Raw genomic sequence first — 19737 nt, 5'->3', positions numbered from 1 at the left:
AAAACAAACTTTTGTTCTTACCAGTTAATATTTGCATAGTGTATGATATATATAAAGTAAGGTTTTCTCAGTTATTCTCAAGTGTAATGGGGATACTAAAGTAAATAGGTGCCTCTGTTTTTACTTATTTTCTCTTTCTTCTTGTACAGTTTTAAGAAATTTAGGGAATGCAATGTAAAAAAAAACAAAACAAAACAAAATAAGAAAAGTCTGGTCAAAAAAGTATGGTACAAGAAAAAATTATGTGCTTTTTCCTCATTCTTGCATGGGGAATGACTGAATCATGGCCCTTGGCTTGATCTAGTAACACGTTTTAAGAGAAAGTAAATAAATAAAAAAGAACATTGAATAGAATAAAGCTTTCCCTTGGCAAATACATAACTAGTTGCTTGTATAAGCAGCTCTGTACCTGGTTCTCATGTCTCAATGGAGACAATCTAATAAAGAGCAATAAAAAAATGAATACTTTTTTTAATGGCTAGGAGATTATGTTTTCTGAAAGCATTCAAGTGTTTTCCCATTCTGGGAGAGCAATAAAAATAAAACAAAACCAGACAGTACTAGTAGAAGTACAGGCTATACTAAGCGTCATAACATGGATGACCTTCCTTTTAGATTAACCCTAGTCTGTGAGTGTGTCTGTCAGTTTGGGACAATTGCTTCTATCAGGAGAGTAAAACTTCAGTACATGAAGATGTAAATAGTTATGTGTGTTAGTATTAAGTTAATATGTTTTATGGGTGTACTGGGGATGTATTTTATTTTTGTTTGAGAGCTTTTAATAAAACAAAAAGTTTTGTAAGATGTGACATAGACAAGAAACAATTGTATAAAAGACTGACTGGCCAAACAGTGTGTGCATGTAACAAAAAAGCTATTAAAAATAAAAGGTGGGAATAAACACTTTTTAAAATAATGATGCTTTCTATATTATCTTTAAATATTAATGGTCTAACAGATATATACAAAAAAGAAAAAAGTAGGGAACTATATTAAAAATGTAGAGCGAAAATAATTATGCTACAGGAGACACATTTGGAAAGAAATGAACATGTGAATTTGATAAAAAAAAAAGAAGTTATGTACTCAATATAACGCTCCATCTGTATTGTCCATTTTCATTCTTCCTCAACTTATGGGTTCAGATAAGATACTCAGATCCTACTCGCACATTGCTAAAGCTCATGGCAATCAAAACCTCTCGAGCTTATCCCTTACCCACAGTGCACCAACCCACGTACCTCAGAGCTTCTTTGCTGACATAGCAGAAAGAAAAAATAATAATAATTTCATTAAAAAACTATATCTGGTGCTCAATATCAGGGAAGTGATGTCCCCTAACCATTCATTCTTTCAGTAGTTTTCAAGGGATGGCAGTTGGAGGGTGGGGAGTTGAGGAAGAGTGAACATGGACAACACAGATGGAACATTATGGTGATTACATAACTTCTTCATCTGATATTGTCAATTTTCATTCTGTCCTCAACTTATGGGACAGAGTCCCCAGCTACCTAAAATCCTGGGTGGATTCAAAGATGGATATTCCTGAGCACCACTGAACCAAATGATGCTGTATCTATGGAGACCAGATCCAATTTATAATTAGTAACAAAGGTATGTCCAAGTTGCTGCTGCACATATGTCATCCATGGAGGTTCTAGATTGGAAAGCTGAAGAAGTTGCCATGAATCTAGTTGAATAAGTTTGTAATGGTTTTGATAAGGCAATGCCAATGCATTATAAATAAAAGAAATACAATCAGTCATCCATCTGGCTAAAGTTACTTTGGCAACTGGTTTCCCCAACTTTATATCTGAAAATGAAACAAATAACTGGTCAGTTTTTCTAATGTTTTTCATTCTATGTGGATAAAAAAAATATTGTCTCTGAATATCCAATAAGTGTAACATGTATTTGCCTTTGTTAACAAATTTAGGAAAGAATACTGGCAAATTAATGGACTGTTTGATATTAGAGTCTGATACCACTTTGGGGATAAAGGATTCATAAGTTCATAATGCAACTCTATCCTTGTGAAAGATCAAGTATGGTGGTTTTGAAGACAAGGCTTGAATCTCTAAAATTCTTCTGGCAGAAGTAATAGCAAATAGAAATATTGTTTTCCAAGACATTTAAGATATTTAAGGTCACACCTAGCTGCTGGTTTGAAGGGGGATGGATAAGTGTTTGCAGTATCAGATTTAGATCCCATGGCGGAGTAAGGTCTTTAACAGGAGGCCTTAAAAGAAGAGTGCCTTGCAAAACGGCTTTGCAGAGCTTATGAGAAGCAACAAAATAACCTTCAAATCCAATGTGAAAATTCAATATTGCTGCTAATTGGACCTTAAATGTCTAGAAATTAGCTCCTTCTTTAAAGAGAAGGGCTACAAATTCAAGGATGGTATGTATAGGAGCTGAAAAAGGATCAACATTATTTTGATGTGCCCAGTAAACAAATCTTCTCCATTTACTGGAGTAGAGCTTACATGTAGAAGTTTTATGGGAAGATAAAAGTATGTGTCAGACAGGGGGAAGAAATCATAGGTTGCCTGGCTATTAATGCAATCGGAGAAGCCAGGGGGTCAGCCTGAGGCTTTGTATATCTGGATGAGTCATGTCAGTCAGGTGAGACAGGAGGTCTGGATTCGGGTCCAGAATCCAAGGTTCGAGAAGTAAGTGAGGTCAAAGGAAGGGGAACCACATCTGTTGAGGCCAGTAAGGTGAAATGAGGATGACTTTGCTCTTCAACATGGCAGCTTTTTGAAGGAATTTCAGAATTAGTGGAATTGGTGGATAAGAGTAAAGTAAACTGGGGGGGGGCAATCATGAAGTAGAGCATCCCTCAGTGATTCCTCCTGTAGGGGGGATTAAGGCAAAGTAGCTGCTGCACTTGTTTAGGGGAGATGCAAAAAGGTCACATCAAGGCTGGCCCCTCAGGCTGAAATTGATTCCTGTCATATTCTTGTTGAGAAAACACTCATGAGGTAAAAGAAGGCTCCTGCTCAGCTTGTCTGCTATCACATTGGACTTACTTGAATTTGAGTTTCTATCAGAAAGCGGTTGGATGAGATTGCCCATTGCCACATCCTGAGCACTTCTCGATACAAGGGGTAAAATCTGGTCCCTCCTTGTTTGATGATGTACCAAACTACTGACATATTATCCATTTGAATTGCAATTGTCCCCAGTGGGTGAGCATCTTGAAGGGCTTGCAACACTAAAAGCACTGCTTTCATCTGTAGGACATTGATATGAAAGTTGGCCTCTTTGGGGGACCAAGTACCTTGGACTGTTTTCCCCAGATAATGCCCCCCACCCCATCTGGGAAGCATCTATGGTCACTACAGCCTTGGACTGAGGGGAAATGAATGGATGGCTTTGTAGAACCTGATCCGACTGAATCCACCACCTGAGATCTCTCTTTTGCATGTATGGGTGATTCAGATTGGAGTTGACATGGGTTGGTAGAGTATCGACCACTGTGTTGCTAGCATCCACTGTAAACTCCTCATCTAAAATCTTGTTAATGGTACTAGAGTTACAGCCACTAACATTGAACTCAGACCTTGAAGAACCAAATGGGCTGAAATCCTGGTACTACATATTATTTTTCTGACCTGTGATCTTATTGTCTGAGCTCTTGAAGGAAGAAGTGATGCTATGGTTGATTTTGTGTTGAGAACTGCTTCTATAAATTCTAAAACTTGAGCTGGCTCTAGTTAATATTTTTAATAGTTTATAGTTATCCCAACAGCAGAGAACATGTCTGGAGATCTTGTTCTTTTGCCTTTCACAATTGATGCCTGGTTGGGGCAGAAATGATCCAGTCAACTAGATTAGGAAAATCTAGAATCCCTGTAGTCTCAAGTGAGCTGCAGCTACTGTCATGCACATGGTAAACACCCTAGGGGCTGTGGTGAGACCAAAGGGCAGAACTCTGAAATGGTAATGACTGTTTCCCAGTCAGAAGTGTAAGTATCTTCTGGATTGTCTCTTCTTCTTTATGTGATAGCATGCATCCTGAAAGTCTATAGAGCACATCCAATCATCCTCACCCAAAAAGGGGAAAATGGACTGAACTGGGACCATTAGGAACTTGGTGCATCAAATTGACTTGTTTAAGTTACTGACATCCAGAATTGGTCTCCAGTCCCCTGTTCTCCTTGGCACTAAAAAGAATTTTGAGTAAATCAGGATTCTATCTGATCTGGCAAGACCTCTTGGATAACCCTTTTTCTAGCAGCCTTTGTACCTAAATTGTTGCTTGTTCCCTCAGACTGGGTGGAACATCGGGTATTTTTCTTGAAGTTGGAGGAGGAAGAGAAAATGGTATTATAGAACCTCTGGAAATAACCTCTCTCTACACCCAAGTATCTGTTATTTCTAGCCAGGTACTCTGGTGCAGGGAAAGTCAAACCCCAATTGCCTCCAGAGGATGGTAACTGGGCTGCCTTTCAGGAACGTTGGAAGGGTCTACAAAGAAAGAATCTCTGGACCCTTGATTTTGCAGGCCACCTCTGGTGTGAGGGTGGTGTCTACAATTGGGAGTTTCTCCCTCTATTCCTGGGGGGAACTACATCCACATGTGTCCTGAAAAGGTCCCTGGGACCTTTTGAACCACATTTTCCACTACCTCATTGATTCCTGGAAAAGGATCTTAGAGGGATGGAAAAATGTACACCAATGGCAAACAGGGTCTTTCCATCCTTTTCACACCTAGATCATGTGTCTTTTACCTTGGGGCCAAACAAAGACAGGCTGTCAAAAGGAGATTTGATGAACGGAGACTTGAAGGGCTCTGCAAAATCACATAAGTGCATTCAGGCGTGCCTACTTATGGAAACACCTGAACCCCCTGCCCTTGAGGTTTTCTTGGATATGTGCGAAATAAGCCTCATGGAAGAATTGGAAATCGATTGCAGGGTCGCCAACTGAGAAGTCACAGAGACTTGCACTTTTTCAGAAACAGATCCTGAGAAGGTGTCAGAAAGTTCCTTAATGAGATCTCTCTATAACCCGGTGAAATGCACCAGCTCATTCAGTAATCTTAAGGCAAAGGTCACTGAAGCATCGACACACTTCCCAAACATGTCCATTACCTGAGACTCCTTGTTGGAGGGAAGAACAGTAGAGCTGTCTTCAGCAAGTTCCTTCTTAATGGCTATCGCCATGACCATGGCATCAACAGGCACCCCTTTTGCCCAAAACTGCTTGTCTTGCAGTGCTGCCATAATTTTGTCAGGTCTCTGAGGTATTGGTTCAGTGGTGTTGGGCTCCTTCCATACCTGCTGAAAGATCAACTTAGTGAGCTTGTCAATGGGCAGAGTCACCCAGGAGGTAGATGGGCCAATACTGAACACCTCCAGGAATACAGACTCCTGGGACAAAGAGCTGCTGGACTTCCAGCCACCTCTCTGTTTCATTACTTTGAGGATGTCTCCAAATGAGACATCATCAAGAGGTGACCATGGGAACCCTTCATCTTCATTAAAGTCTGTATCTTTTGTGATAGATTCCTCTGGGGAATCCAAGAGCTTCCTCTTGCACATCTTCTTCTTAGGGACTTCCTCAGTGGGATGCTCTGGAAGGTATCAGAAGAAGATGGGACCCCCTGTTGGGAAGCCTGGAGTTTTGGTACAAGTTGTCCCCATGGAGAAGAGAGGTTAGACTCCAAGCACAGAGACAGCAAGGCTGTAGACTGAGGAGCTGAGGGGGTAAGAACCATCTGTGTTGCCGAGGCAGACAAGGCTCTCTCCATAACCTGAAAGGCAGACCTCCGCAGAGAGGGATAGGACCCCAATTCCAAAATGACAAGCTTCTGGACCATAATCCTTCCCTGCTACAAGGAGAGCCCCAGCCCAAGGCAGAAGTTGGAGCCAAACTAACTCGCACAAAGGCCCTGAGGTGCAGAGATGGCTCTGAAAACTTCTGAGTTGACTCTAACATCTCAAATCCAACAGGGTAGCCTTGTTCCAAGAGCTCCCTGGATCTGACTGAACCAAACTGCTCAGAGGAGGCCTTGGATCCGAGGATAAGGATATCCTCAGATCCAAGGCAGACAGAGCCAGGTGGCTCAGATCTAAGGACTCTGACCCCATGGAAGGAATCAGAGGAGGAACTGGTAAGGTGGGGTATTGGAAGATTGGACCTCCTGACCCAAAGGGGTAGGAGCTGAAGGGACACCTGTCAGGCTCTGCACCGAGAAAATTCTCACCAATCTCGCCACATCTTCTTCCAAAGGATTCCTGGAAGAGCGAGTGGAAATTACAGATGGAGACTTGGGTCTTTCCAAAAAGGGTGAAGGAACCCTGGAGGGGACAGGATCCATGGAAGGGGAATATCTAGTCCTTGATAAGACAACCAGACTAGATGAAGTAGATGGACTGGGCAATTTCTTTGTTTGATCCGAGGCAGTCTGATCCGATGGGTCTATCTTTATATGTTTTGGACCGAATGTAGAGGTCAGAGACAACAAATCTTTTTTTGTTTTGGATCCAAGGATGAAGTCTGATCCAACATTTTTGATTTTTTTTCTTATGATTCAGTGGAAGAGTCAGATCCAGTAGAGGTCTTGTCCTTGACGATCCAATGCCCTTGAGGAAGAAGTAGAAGGGCTCGGAGATGGTGATTTGGATTTCTTTGATGAGGACATAGCACCAGATAAAGCCTCTTCAAAAGAGGAAAGAAGCAATCCTTTAAGAATGTGTTTATTTTTCCTTTCAGTAATAGTTCTGGGATTAAACCCTTGGCATATGGCACTGTCTTCTTGTATGTGCAGAGGGCCTAAGCAGTATACAAAAAGTATGTGCATCTGAAGAAGGAATTTTGTGCCCACACTTGAGGCATTTTTGAACCCTGCAGGGCCTTTCTCCTTGCCAGCCATAACACCAAAACTAAACCAGTATGACAGAAGTTAGAAGAAAGGTAAAGAAGCCATAACAACTTTTTTTTAAACAGAGAAAAAAATCAGCCACAGCTATAGAAGAGTCCCATACAAGAGAAAAATAGAAAATGCAGATTAACTTAGAAGAAACTATAAGAAAAAGGAAGCAACAGACAAGAGAGACTAAATAGACCCAAAGATTAAACAAATTTAGTTAAGGAAGTATTAACTTTTGATAAAGAAAATATCACTTAGCTCGGGAGTGGAGGTAACCATGTCTTTTGCTAAAAGTGGCAAACGAGATCTGAGGTACTTGGGGTTGGTGCATTGTGGGTAAGGGACAAGCTCAAGAGTTTTTGGTTGCCATGAGCTTTGGCAAAGGCTGAGTCAGATCCAAGGATCGGATCCAAACCTATAAGTTGAGGACAGAATGAAAACTGACAACATCAGATGAAAGGTTTTCAGGATGGTTATTCACTGGAATACCTGAGGTAAAGGAAAAGAGGAGTACTTATACTAATTGCAAGAGGAGCTCCAGTAGTGATATAAAAGGATAAAAAAGATATCAATGGTAAATTTCTAAGTGGCTACTGGAAAGGGAGGAATATTACACTGGCATGTGTTTACATTCCACCTAAAACTGCTATAATGAAGTTTAAGAAAATTCTGGGATAAATAAACAATTTTCAACAGGAAATATTACTTATAGGTGGAGACTGGAATTTGATTTGCAGCAGTGATAATGTGTCTGGGGGCCAAGAAGGGAAAATATAACAAAGGAGGGTAGATTTTTGAAGATATTTATGAAAATATTTGGTATGGAAGATGTGAATTCAGTGGTATGAGTTTGGAGTGAATTTACATATTATTCCCCAAGATACAAAAATTGGGCTAGGCTAGACAGAACTTACATTTCACAGAAACATCTGCATTTAATTGAAAGTTTTGCTACACATCCAATAACTATTTCATATCACACTCAAATAATAAAATAAAGGCACAGGGTAATGAAATAAAAATGAGACACTGATGCTTTCCCACCTATTGGCTGAAAAGAAAGGAATTTAAGGAATGGATAGTGGAAATTACTCAGGAGTTTTTCTTCTGAAAATATAGCTAGAGAGCGGGGTAAAATTAAAATGGAGTTTTAAATAGGCTGAAATAAAAGAAAGAGACATATGGTTAAGAAGTAACAAGAATTATTTACAGGGACTGACAAATGCTAAAGTATTGCAGAATAGGGGGAATCTAAGAGAACAAAAAGAGGAGAAATTGCAAAATGCTAAGCAGAAATAAAGGATTACCTTGATAATACGCATGTGTTTAGAAAGATTGCTGTTAAGCAACTGTTTTTTGATAATAATGCCAGAGCACAAAAATGTTTAGCACAACTACTCAGGCAACAGAATGTAGAAAGAGTTGTTACCAAGCTTAGGGAGCCTATAAAAATGAAGATAACAGGAGATCCTGTAGAAGTACTAGAAATATTTTGGAAAATTTATGAAAGCCTGTATAAAGCAGAAAAATATGGAGATCAAGAAGAATGTACAAATGGAAATGTTTATGAAACAATTAAATATGCCAAGGTTCATAAGTTCATAGATTAGTACTAGGTTAACTGCCCTTGCAAGCCATTTTAAGTTTAGCCAACTATCCCTTGTGAGACTCAAACCCTGTACCTTGTGTTTATAAGGCAAACACCTTAACCATTAGGCCACCCTCCCAACCTAGATGCAGATGAGGCTCAATTACTAATAGGATTGAAGAAGATGAGATAAAAAATGGCGATGTATAACCAATCCAGAGGAAAGTCCTCAGGAATAGATGGGATTCCTGTGGACATTTGGAAGCTAGGAGGTAAAAATGATAAAGATCTGGAAAGTTTTGCTTAACAGTATTTTAAGAGAAGGATAATTACCAACTTCCTGGAAGAAAGCTGTGGTAGCTGTAATACCTAAAGAGGGTAAAGACCCATCAGATCCAGATTCATATAGACCCATTTCAATCCTAAACCATAATTATAAAGTGTTTATGGCTATAATGGTTAAAAGAATGGCAAAGGTGATGCCAGAATTGGTAGCTATGGATCAATGTGATTTTGTGGAGTGGAGGCAAACATTTGACAACATTAACAGAACATTGATGATCCAGAGAGAAGCTGAATGTAAGAAAATATCACTGTTGTTGGTGGGTCTTGATGCAGAGAAAGCATATGACAGAGTCAGATGGGAGTTTATGAGCAGGGCAATGGAAGCAGTTGCATTCCCTGATAAAATTAAGGTTGATTAGAAGGATATAGGAAAGATTGAAGCTGTAAATTACAGTGGGTGGGTTCCTCTCTGATAATTTCTGTTTGAGATGAGGAACCAGGCAGGGGTGTCCTCTTTCCCCTTTGTTATTTGCACTGGCAAAGAAAATAACAGACTCAAAAATTCAAGGATATAATTTGTATGGTAGTCAAGAGAAGCTGTCCCAATTTGCAGATGATATTAGTTTATACCTGATAAAACCAGAAAATGACATTTCAGTGTTGTGGAACATTTTGAGGCAGTTTCATATCTTTTCAGGATGCAAAATTAATGAAGCTAAAATAAAGGCAATAGCTGTAAATTATGTACCCACCCACAAATTGTTTCAGCAATATCCATATTTATGGGGACATGATAAAATGAAGTACTCAGGGGTATGGATTAAAAAGGATTCTGGTGGGACAACTAAGGATATGTCAGAAGAGACTGAACAAAAGATAACGCAAAAAATGAGAAATTGTAAGTTTGTTTTATATGGATATGGAAGATATGCACGATACAAGCAGTTAAAATATTTTTATTCCCTTTAGTTTTATACACAGGTCAGGCATATTTTTATCAACCAGAGGAGAAGTTGTGGATAGCAATTAATAAAGAGTGGAATGATTTTATCTGGGAAGAGAAGAAGGCAACAGTCAAGTGGTAAAAGCTGATTCTTCCAACTGAGCAAGGCGATTTGGGATTATCCGATTTGAAGGGGTATTTCAGAGCTACACAGTTAAGGCTCCTGTACATTGTATGAGCAGAAACCTGTCATTCAAAGTGGAAAGGGATGATGACAAAACATGGGGAAGCTCAAGGAACAAGGACAGACTGGGATTTTGGATACAGAGCCTTAAGAAGAATAACAATAGCCCTACAAAATATTATATGTGTAAAGTAGAAGAAAGTATTATAAGAACTAAGCCAGCACGGGAATGGAGAAAGGAGATTCTGCAGATAGGGCTGACTGCAATTAGGGATATAGACAATAGGCAAGGGGGGGCTGGAATTTATTGGAGAAAACTGGCAAACAAACCAAGGTACTGGAAGCAAATACTTAGAGAAGGAAAGGTAATAGAATGGAAAGAGGCCAAGAATGTATTTGGACTGCAGGCTAGAGATTGTTTTCATAGGTTCATAGGTAGATACTAGGCTATCTGCCCTAGGGCATTCATAAGCCCAGCCAGAGTGTATTTGGCTTCCGCCTCCCTATTAGATTAGCCTACTGTGCCTCTGTAAAGTAGGTCACAGAAGGTACCCTTTTAAGATTAGTTTACTGTGCCTCTGTCTAGCAGGGACACAGGAGAGATCCCAGGGGTGAATTTGCGATTTCCCATCCACACGTCCAAATTTCGCTTGAAGAGGGTCAGCGAGGGGCTATATCTAACAAGAACTGGGATTATATTCCAGAGTGAGAGGAGCCTCTGGGAAATAAATCTGTCCCTCCAGCATGTCCTATTTATTTTTGTGCTGAGGTTTAGGTCCCTGGAGCATGTAGCTCTAAGGGACTTGGATTTTTTGAGGTGGAGCATGTCCATTAATTCTGGGTTTGACATGGCTTTGTACGTCAGGCATAGATCGCCTCTGAGTAGGCGGTAAGCAACTGAGTAGAGCTGGAGTTTCTTTAGTCGAGCTGCATATGACATCTGTTTGTAGCCCATGATCCTCTTGGTGAGGTACTTTTGGGGTCTCTCCAGTTGCTGCAGGTGTCGGGTAAGGTACATCCCAAAAGGGGCATTGTATTCAATTATGGGCCTGATGAGTGATGAGTAGAGGGGCACAATGACCTCTCTTGATCTAGATACGAACCCTTTCGTGATAAGGTGGGCTATATAGAAGGCCTTTCTAACCACTTTGGCAACGTGATTATCAAAGGAGAAATTACTATCTATGTTGGTCCCCAAATCTCTAATTATTTCTTCCGTACTTAATGGATTACCACCTATGGGGTAATTTGTGGGCACCTTGTTTTTCCCAAAGGGGATAACTATGCACTTTTTAGCATTTAGCTTGAGGCCGTGGCTCTGGCACCAAGCATCTGTCTCTGTGAGACTCTTTTGGAGGATGCTTGTGTCAGCTGGAGATTCAATTATGGCCCCCAGTTTGAAGTCATCTGCGAACTTTGTCAGCCATAATCCCCCCGTGTTAGCCTGAACCTCAGAGAAGTATATACTGAACAAGAGAGGTCCCAGAACTGAGCCCTGTGGGATGCCACTTCTAACTGGTTTGGATTCGGACATGGCACCTGCGATTCTGACCATGTGGGTTCTATCTCTGAGCCAGATTGCAACCCATCTTGTGATATAGGGGTTGATATTTAAGCTGGTAAGCTTATTTATGATGCCTGAGTGGGGTATTGTGTTGAAGGCTTTTGCGAGGTGCAGGTAGGCTGTGTGGACTACGTTGCCCTCATCTATGGCTTTGGTAACTGTTTCAAAGAAATCAACTAGGTTTAAGAGGCAAGATCTGCCCTTAAAGCTGAATTGGGTAGGGTCCAGTGTCTGGAGGCTCCCAATGTCTTTGTTTATGAGTTCCATGATAATACGCTCCATAGCTTTACAGACCAGACTAGTCAGGCTTATGGGGCGATAGTTTCCGGGGTCCATTGTGGCACCACCTTTGTGGAGTGGGACCACTGTAGCTGTACGCCATTCTTTGGGTACATATCCTGTAGTAAGGCTAAGTTTGAATAGTGACTTAATGTGAGGGTTCAGTTCTTCTTGGAGCTCATGTAAGACAGAGCCTGGGACACCGTCCGGTCCCATAGATGCTGAGTTTTTTGCTTTGGAGAGGGCAGCATTCACCTGTGCATCTGTGATGTCAGGGAGGTTACATTCAGTTGGGATAGGCATTTGCTCCTTTGGGGGGGAGGGGGGGAGATGTTTGTGCTGAATCTGTCTGCCAGGATCTTGGCTATGTCTGTAGGTTCAGTATATTTTGTACCGTTATGCAACAATTCAGAGCATATCTGGGAGTTTCCGCCCATGTTCCTGACATAACTAAAGAAGGCCTTGTGATTATCTTTAGTGTCTAGGGCAATTTTTCTTTCGAAACTGGCCTTTGATGATTTTATGAGGGATCAAAGTTTCTTGCTAATACTGATCAGAGACGCCTTCCCTTTTTGGGAAAATACAGTGGGAAAATAAATTTTCCTTATCAAGGACTGATCTCAGAGTACAGGCAAAGAGAAAGAAACATGGGGATCCTAAGCAAAAGGCCAGCACTGGTACAGTTTTTAGTTGAATCTAGAGCAGAAGCTGCTGTTAAAAAAGGATTAATTAGTAGAGCATATAATATATTGCATGATAACTATAAGAATCAATCAGAGGAGGTTAGAAAGGATTGGGAAGAGAGATAGTATAAGCAATTCACAAAGAAACAATGTGGGAATATATATATGTATATATATATATATATATATATATATATATATATATATATATATATATATATATATATATATATATATATATATATATATCCCAAATATGCAACAAAGTCTTGAAGATTTAGGATCTTTGCTTGGAAGTGTTTATATAGATATTTTTATACCACAATTGGACTCCAAAGAATTTTTCTTCAGGTAGACAGCAAATGTTGGCGGTGTGATGGGGAAGAAAGAGGTAACTGGGGACATATTTTCTGGGAGTGTAGTGAGTTGGCAAACTTTAAGGATTCCCTCCAAACTGCTCTGTCAGAGATACTGGGTGAGCAAATTGGTGTAACTAAGTAAATTATTTTTTGAGCTATGATACAGAATTGGAATTGTGTAGACATTAGTAAGGTCTTGCTGAGTCTAATTATGGTGACTGCCACAAAAGCAATTACTAGAAAATGGAAATCAAAGTCTAAACCAGTACTGAATATAGTAACAGAGATACAACAACTGGAATATGGAACTTTAGAAAAGGGTAGGAGCAAATCACATAGGAAAAAATGGAAATTGTGGGAACAATACATGCACAGGAGGAAATAGGTTTAAAAGAAGACAGGATTCGAATGAGCTATGTAATGTTTGACTGACAATGACTGGATAGATTATAAGTGATATATGTTTGCAACTAAAACTATGTTAATATGGTTTGTGATGTACATTTGCAACTAAATGTATGTTAATATGGTTTTCATTTATATAAATGTATGTATGATTGACTATAACCTACATGATAATTTAATAAAGATGTTTCTTGTTTAAAAAACATGATGAACATAGGACAAGTGCTTATATATAATCTTCCATTTTTACAAAAATGTGTGAATGGCTTGGGTGCCTTTTCTGTGGAAGCTGTATGTCTTCTTTTTGTCTGCATGGGTTTTTATCAGGTGCTCTAATTTCTTCCCACATCTCAAAAACATGACAATACATGAATCAGTGATCCTATACACTTGTGTAGGTATGCAAGAGACAGAGAGGTAATTTGCATGTATGTCTTTCTGTGATAGCCTCCAATACAACCCTGAAGATGATAAAGTACTTAGCTGAAAACGAATGAGTAAAACAAAATGCTCAGTCATTGTTGTATTTAGTATACCTCATAACTTTACAGAACTCATGGTAATTGCAGAATATCAGTTTGTTAGCTAAAATGACAGCCTTAGCAGTCATGCATAAATCTTAAAATCAGTCAAGCAAAGCACAACCATCAGGTGTCAGACATTACAAGGTGTGTCATTCATTTTTACTTTCACAAATCTTCTATGCTATGATGATGGCAATTTCCATACTGCTCTATGAAATTCATTGGCATAAACCCATAAGAATGTATAGTGTTCTGTAATCTGCAAACATTAAAAGCTTTGCTTAGTTTGATTTTACTGTCGCACTTGCAGTCTCAAGTTTAATCACACATCACACCTTCTGCCCACTTGTCACACATTCTGGCAAGAAAGCTTGAGATGCATAAAGTAAACACTGATCCTGCCCATTTAGCATACCACCTGCTTATTTATTTTGCTCAGAAATAGAATGACAATGTTCTGTGCCACACAGAAAATTAAGTCATGAGCATTAGAATAAAGCTTAAATTAAAATATTAAAGAACAATGTTCCACATTCACCAATCCTTTTGTTTTTATATATATATATAATGAGGTCATCAATATTTAATTTTAGTGCTATATTTTTCATCTCCCAGTCCAGCTTTATAGGCTTGTGTATTGCATTTTTTCGGATGCTGCTATGAGCATGCATTCAAGAAATTCAGTTTTGGTTGCTTTGTCAGTTTCAGAGAGCCACTCTGTCTGTTACTCCTTAGCCGATTTTTCACTAAAAAAATACAAGGTTCTGTTAGTAGCATATACCAGCAGGGAAACATAAACACCATCAAAGTAGCATAATAATAATCATAATAATAATGTACAGCTCGCCAAAATTCCAGTCTGAAAATACACTTCAGTCCAAGGGCAATTTAAATCCAAGCAAATGACTGCTGCATAATCTGATGTAATCAAGGTAAAGTATACATTTCACCACTAGATGGCATCAAGTAGATAGGTGACTATGACATATCTCTGCATCTCTTTTTTTAAGCATGCAGTATGTGTGAGTGTATGCTTTTGTTTAGGCCGTGGTCTGTATGTATATGTATATATATATATATATATATATACATATATATATATATATATATATATATATATATATATATATATATATATATATATATATATATATATATATATATATCTTCATGTTTTTTGTGTGTGTGCATGCTCCTATATAATTTATGTTAATATAGGGTTGCCACCTTTTCAAATGCTCAAAGTGGGACATTTTTAGTACAAACGTCAGGTTTTGCAGGCCAAAACATACCCACGGCTGGTACAAAGGACATAACTTCACTTTTTTGCCTAAATAAAAGCTTATTCTTTTAGCATTTTATTTGCTTATTCTGTTTCTTATAACATGTAGGTGTTTCAGATACAGAATAACTGTTTTATGTAACTATTATGTATAATACAGGAAATAATTTTGCCCTAAAATCTCAGTACATTTTCCATTTTTACATTTTTTTTTTGCGGGACACAACTGCCCAAAGAGGGACTGTCCCTCGCAAAGTGGGACAGGTGGTAAAGTACAGTTTTGTACCTACCATAAATGTAGATGTCCGAATTGGATAGCATCTGCAGTCATAACAACTGGGTTGTCCTGTCGTCAGGCAGCCCTTCAGTCGGCCGGATTCCAAAGTCCGGGTCCGGCTTCGGCTGATGTCGCACTTCACCCGACGTCATCTCTGTTGGTCTTCGGGTATAAAAGCATCAGCCGACGCCATTTTCTTCAGTGTTTCTTGCCCCAGATGCCAGAAGCCCTATAGAAGGCTAAAAAATTTTGGATAGATGCCAATGTTTCCAAAAGATAGAGGTAAACACAAAAATAAGCATGTATGTACATAAATACAAACAAATACACCATGAAAGAAATCCCCCCACTAGCTAGCTATTACAAGGGTAAACACCCTAGGAGTACCACAGAGGGGAAGGAGGGAGGGTAATCCTGACTGCAGATGCTATCCAGTTCGGACATCTACATTTATGGTAGGTACAAAACTGTACTATGTCCTTCATGGATGCATCTGCAGTCATAACAACTGGGTAGAATACCATAGCCAACTAGGGGAGGAGGATAAAAGTAAATTATGGTGTGTTTAGGATCCCTTGCAGAACAGCAGAGGCAAACCCTGCTCGGGATCTGGAATATAGAGGTAAATTATAATGCTTGGCAAATGTATGCACGGAGGTCCAAGTAGCCGCCTCAATAATGTCTTTGGTAGCCACTCCTCGTAAGAAGGCTGTGGTAGTGGCTGTTGCCCTTGTAGAATGAGGTCTTATGTTCTGTGGAATTGGCTTTCCATGGAAGAAGTAACAGAATCGTATGCAATTTCCTATCCATTTGGAGATTGTCTGTTTGGAAATAGCTTTTCCTTCCCTTCCTGTTGCATAGGCTACAAAAGTTGGTCAGTCTTTCTGCTATTTTTGTTCTGTCCAAGTAGTAGCGTAGCTGTCTATGTACATCCAAGGTATGCAGTATTCTTTCTCCTCTGTTTTGTGGGTTGGGAAAGAAGGTAGGCAGGTGGATTGCCTGGTTTAAAGACACTCTGGATACCACCTTAGGCATAAATGTAGGATTAGTCCTCATGGACACTCTATCTTGGTGGAAGATTAGAAAGGGTTGCACTGCCATTAAGGCCTGTAGTTCTGAAACCCTCCTTGCTGAAGTAATTGCCAGTAGGAAAGCAGTTTTCCATGACAGGTGTTGTAGGTCTGCTGTTGCTGCTGGTTCAAAAGGTGATAGTGTCAATTTTTCTAGCACAAAGTTCAAGTCCCAAGCTGGCAATGGTGGTTTCCTTGGAGGTTTTACATTCTTGATTCCTCTGAGGAACTGCCTGAGCAAAGGGTGTGAAAAAACAGGTGGATCAAAGCTGTATTCTGCTGAAATAGCTGATGCATGAATCTTGATGGAGGAGTAGGACAGGCTTGAATGAAGTAGTTCGGCCAGATACTCCAGAATGTTAGGCATATCTATGTTTGATACATCTTTTCCTCTTTCAGAACTCCAAATGACAAACCTTTTCCATTTTCTTCATAACCTGCTGGGCAGGTGTACCAAACAAACTTGTTTTATCCATGGGAGCATCTAGCAATTTAGATTTAACATGATCCGGTAAAGCTTGCTCCTTTAGCCATGCATGCCTTCTAATTACAGTGCCAGTCATGGCTGATCTAAATGAAGCCTCCAGTGCATCATAGCCACATTTTAAAGAATGGTTACTAACTTGCTGTATGTTATTTACCATTTCTAATACATATTTCTTATCAAGAGATTCATCAGTGGTTAGCTTTTTAGTTAACTGATCAAGCATAAACTCTTGGTATTGTATCATGTGAAACTGACAGTTTAAAGCTCTAGCTGAGAGAGTGGCTGAAGTGTAAACCTTTTACCCCATCTGTCTAATGACCTTGCTTCCCTTCAGAAGGAACAGGGTTTTAGCTATGGTCGCTACTGCCTTGGGACCATGGGAAATAGTTTCGGGGTCTGCAAGAGGGGCCTTGTAAAGGTGGTGATGAGTATCTGGCACCCTGTAAAATCTGTCTGGTTTGGCAGGGGCTGGGGGTAAAGAATCTGGAGCGGAGCAGACATCATTGAAAGCATCATCCACCACAGAGAGAACAGGAGGTATAGCTAAGGGCCTGTGCTGTGGAAGGTGCAAAAGGTCCTAAGTCTTTTCCTGGAGTCTGAAAAATCCTGTTGCTGCCATTGGAACTGTTCTCGCATGGCATGCAAGGTTTCCCCAAAGGAGAATTCTTCTGGTGGGGAAGCAGCTGGAATGGATTCTTCAGCATCAGAATCTTCAAAATTGGAGAAAGGAGCCTCTGGCTGGTCAGTTATGTCTGATTCATCAGCAGAATCATCAGAGGACACTGGCTCATGGGGCTCTGCCCTAGGTCTCTTCTCTGGGGGCTGAGAGGCCCTGTCTGGGTGAGATTGAGATCCTCTAATTAATGAAATTAAATCTTCTGCCAAAGTAAGCATTTGAGAACTGGAAGAAGGCCTGGTTGAGGGGGGTTTAACAGGCACTGTTTTAGTAGTCTTGGCTGCTTTAGCCCTGGCGAAGGCCTTAATGGACATGGCTGCTGGAGGCCTAGCAGCACCACGTGCTGGGGTAGAGACATCCAAGGGAATGGTGTCTGATAAGTCAGTGGTAAGCACCGTAGTGGATAAAATTTCTGAGGCCGATTCAAGAGTGTTAGCAGGAACCTCAGTTGTAGAGATAGATTCAGCTGTATTTTGATCAGTTTTCTCGGTTTCGGCCGAAACCGAGACACTCGCGGTTTGCTTAACCGTGGTTTCGGCCGAAACCGCGGGCGAGTGTCGGTCTTTTCTTTGCGTTTTGGCAGAATGCGAGTCGGAGGATCCGACGGCATAATGTACGCAAAAACAGAACCGAAAAACTGTTCTGCAAACTCCGACCGACGTCTAAGCGTTCGTCGGTTGAAAGAAGCACAGGACGAACAGGCTGCTACGTCGTGGGCTGGGCCTAAGCAAGGCAGGCAGTAAGAGTGGAAATCTTTATGAGGTATTTGTTTCCCACAGGTTAAACAATTATTAACTTTTTCTGACATCGGCTGAGGCAAGAAAGAGTCCCCAACGGGTACTTAGCTTTAGAAGTCTTCAAGTAGTATTCGTAGAAGTAATCTCTGGATCCGACCGACCGGCACTTGCGAACAGCTTCTGCTTGGGCCACGCGGCAAGAAAGACTGAAGAAAATGGCGTCGGCTGATGCTTTTATACCCGAAGACCAACAGAGATGACGTCGGGTGAAGTGCGACATCAGCCGAAGCCGGACCCGGACTTTGGAATCCGGCCGACTGAAGGGCTGCCTGACGACAGGACAACCCAGTTGTTATGACTGCAGATGCATCCATGAAGGACATCCCTATGTTAATATGTCTATGCATCTCTGTATTTGCCCATGTGTATTAATAAATTTATTTACAGAGTCCTGATGGAAACAAATGAGAAATGTTCAAAAGAGTGCATGTGGAGCTCCAAAGGGAAATCAAGATTCCAAATCACCCTTTTCTGTTACTCCTTAGCAGATCTTCCAATAAAAAAGAGAATGCAAAATTTCGCAAATACAAGATTCTGTTTAAATCCACATAACTGATTGCTGCTGAACCTAATATGTTCATGGTAAAGTATACATTTCGCCAGTAGATGGCGCCAAGTTGATAACTAAATATAAATACATTATCTTTTTTTAAGTATGCAGTGTGTGTGTGTGTGTGTGTGTGTATGTATGCATGTGTGGGTGTATCCATATACATTTATGCATGTGTGTGCTTATATGCGTTTATGAATGTATATTATGAATGTATGTATGTCTATACATCTGTGTACCTGCCCGTCTGTGTGTATTAATACATTTGTTTATATAGTCCTGCTGGAAACAAATGTGAAATGTTTGAAACAATGCATGGGGATTTCCAAAGAGAAAATCAAGATTCCACATACCTAAATAGTATAGCATAACTCAGGCATGCAATACTCTCATTTTGGATTGCTTTATTCATCCAAGAACTTTCAGCATGTCAGTTCAATTTCTCCAAATGCTTAGTTTTTTTTTTTTACATACCTTAACAGGAGTGGACTCCCTTCTTTATTTAGGGCATTATTAAAGTTCATGACATCAGTATTGCTTCAATCTTTGATGTTAGCCGATAGTGTTTTCCTCAGCACCCACAATGTGCCCAGAATTGCCTTCTTCTGCACTTCATACTGTGAGGAAATCATTCTGTGTTGTGCAACTTATAAACAAAGGTATGGCATCTAAGTCCAAGGAAGTTATTGTTTCACTGTATTCAGCATTCATCAGGCCTATCATTGAGTACAGTGCCCCCTTTGGTATGTACCTAACCAGGCAAATCTAACAAATAGAACGTCCACAGAGGTTCCTCACTAAAAGAATACAGGGTGTAAGTAAAATGTCCTATGCAGACAGCCTCAAGTCCCAATCCCTATATTCTGTCTCCTACAGGCTTTTGAGGGTAGATCAATTCCTGGCA

The 19737-nt window shown here is 40.1% G+C and overlaps 1 long non-coding RNA gene across 1 annotated transcript; it reads right to left on the bottom strand.

Annotated features, from left to right (window-relative positions):
- Nucleotides 1–14095: 14095 nt before the first annotated feature.
- LOC122793962 lies at nucleotides 14096–19459 on the bottom strand. The gene is made up of 2 exons (XR_006363598.1): nucleotides 19308–19459; nucleotides 14096–14440 (listed from the first exon to the last, which is right to left on the bottom strand). It is a non-coding gene; the product is annotated as an uncharacterized LOC122793962 (long non-coding RNA).
- Between the last annotated feature and the right edge of the window lie 278 nt (nucleotides 19460–19737).

The sequence above is a fragment of the Protopterus annectens genome, chromosome 2.part1 (assembly GCF_019279795.1).
Source record: "Protopterus annectens isolate FY-2018-M chromosome 2.part1, PAN1.0, whole genome shotgun sequence".
Taxonomy (NCBI): Eukaryota; Metazoa; Chordata; order Ceratodontiformes; family Protopteridae; genus Protopterus; species Protopterus annectens.
This window is presented reverse-complemented; position numbering and strand designations above follow the sequence as displayed.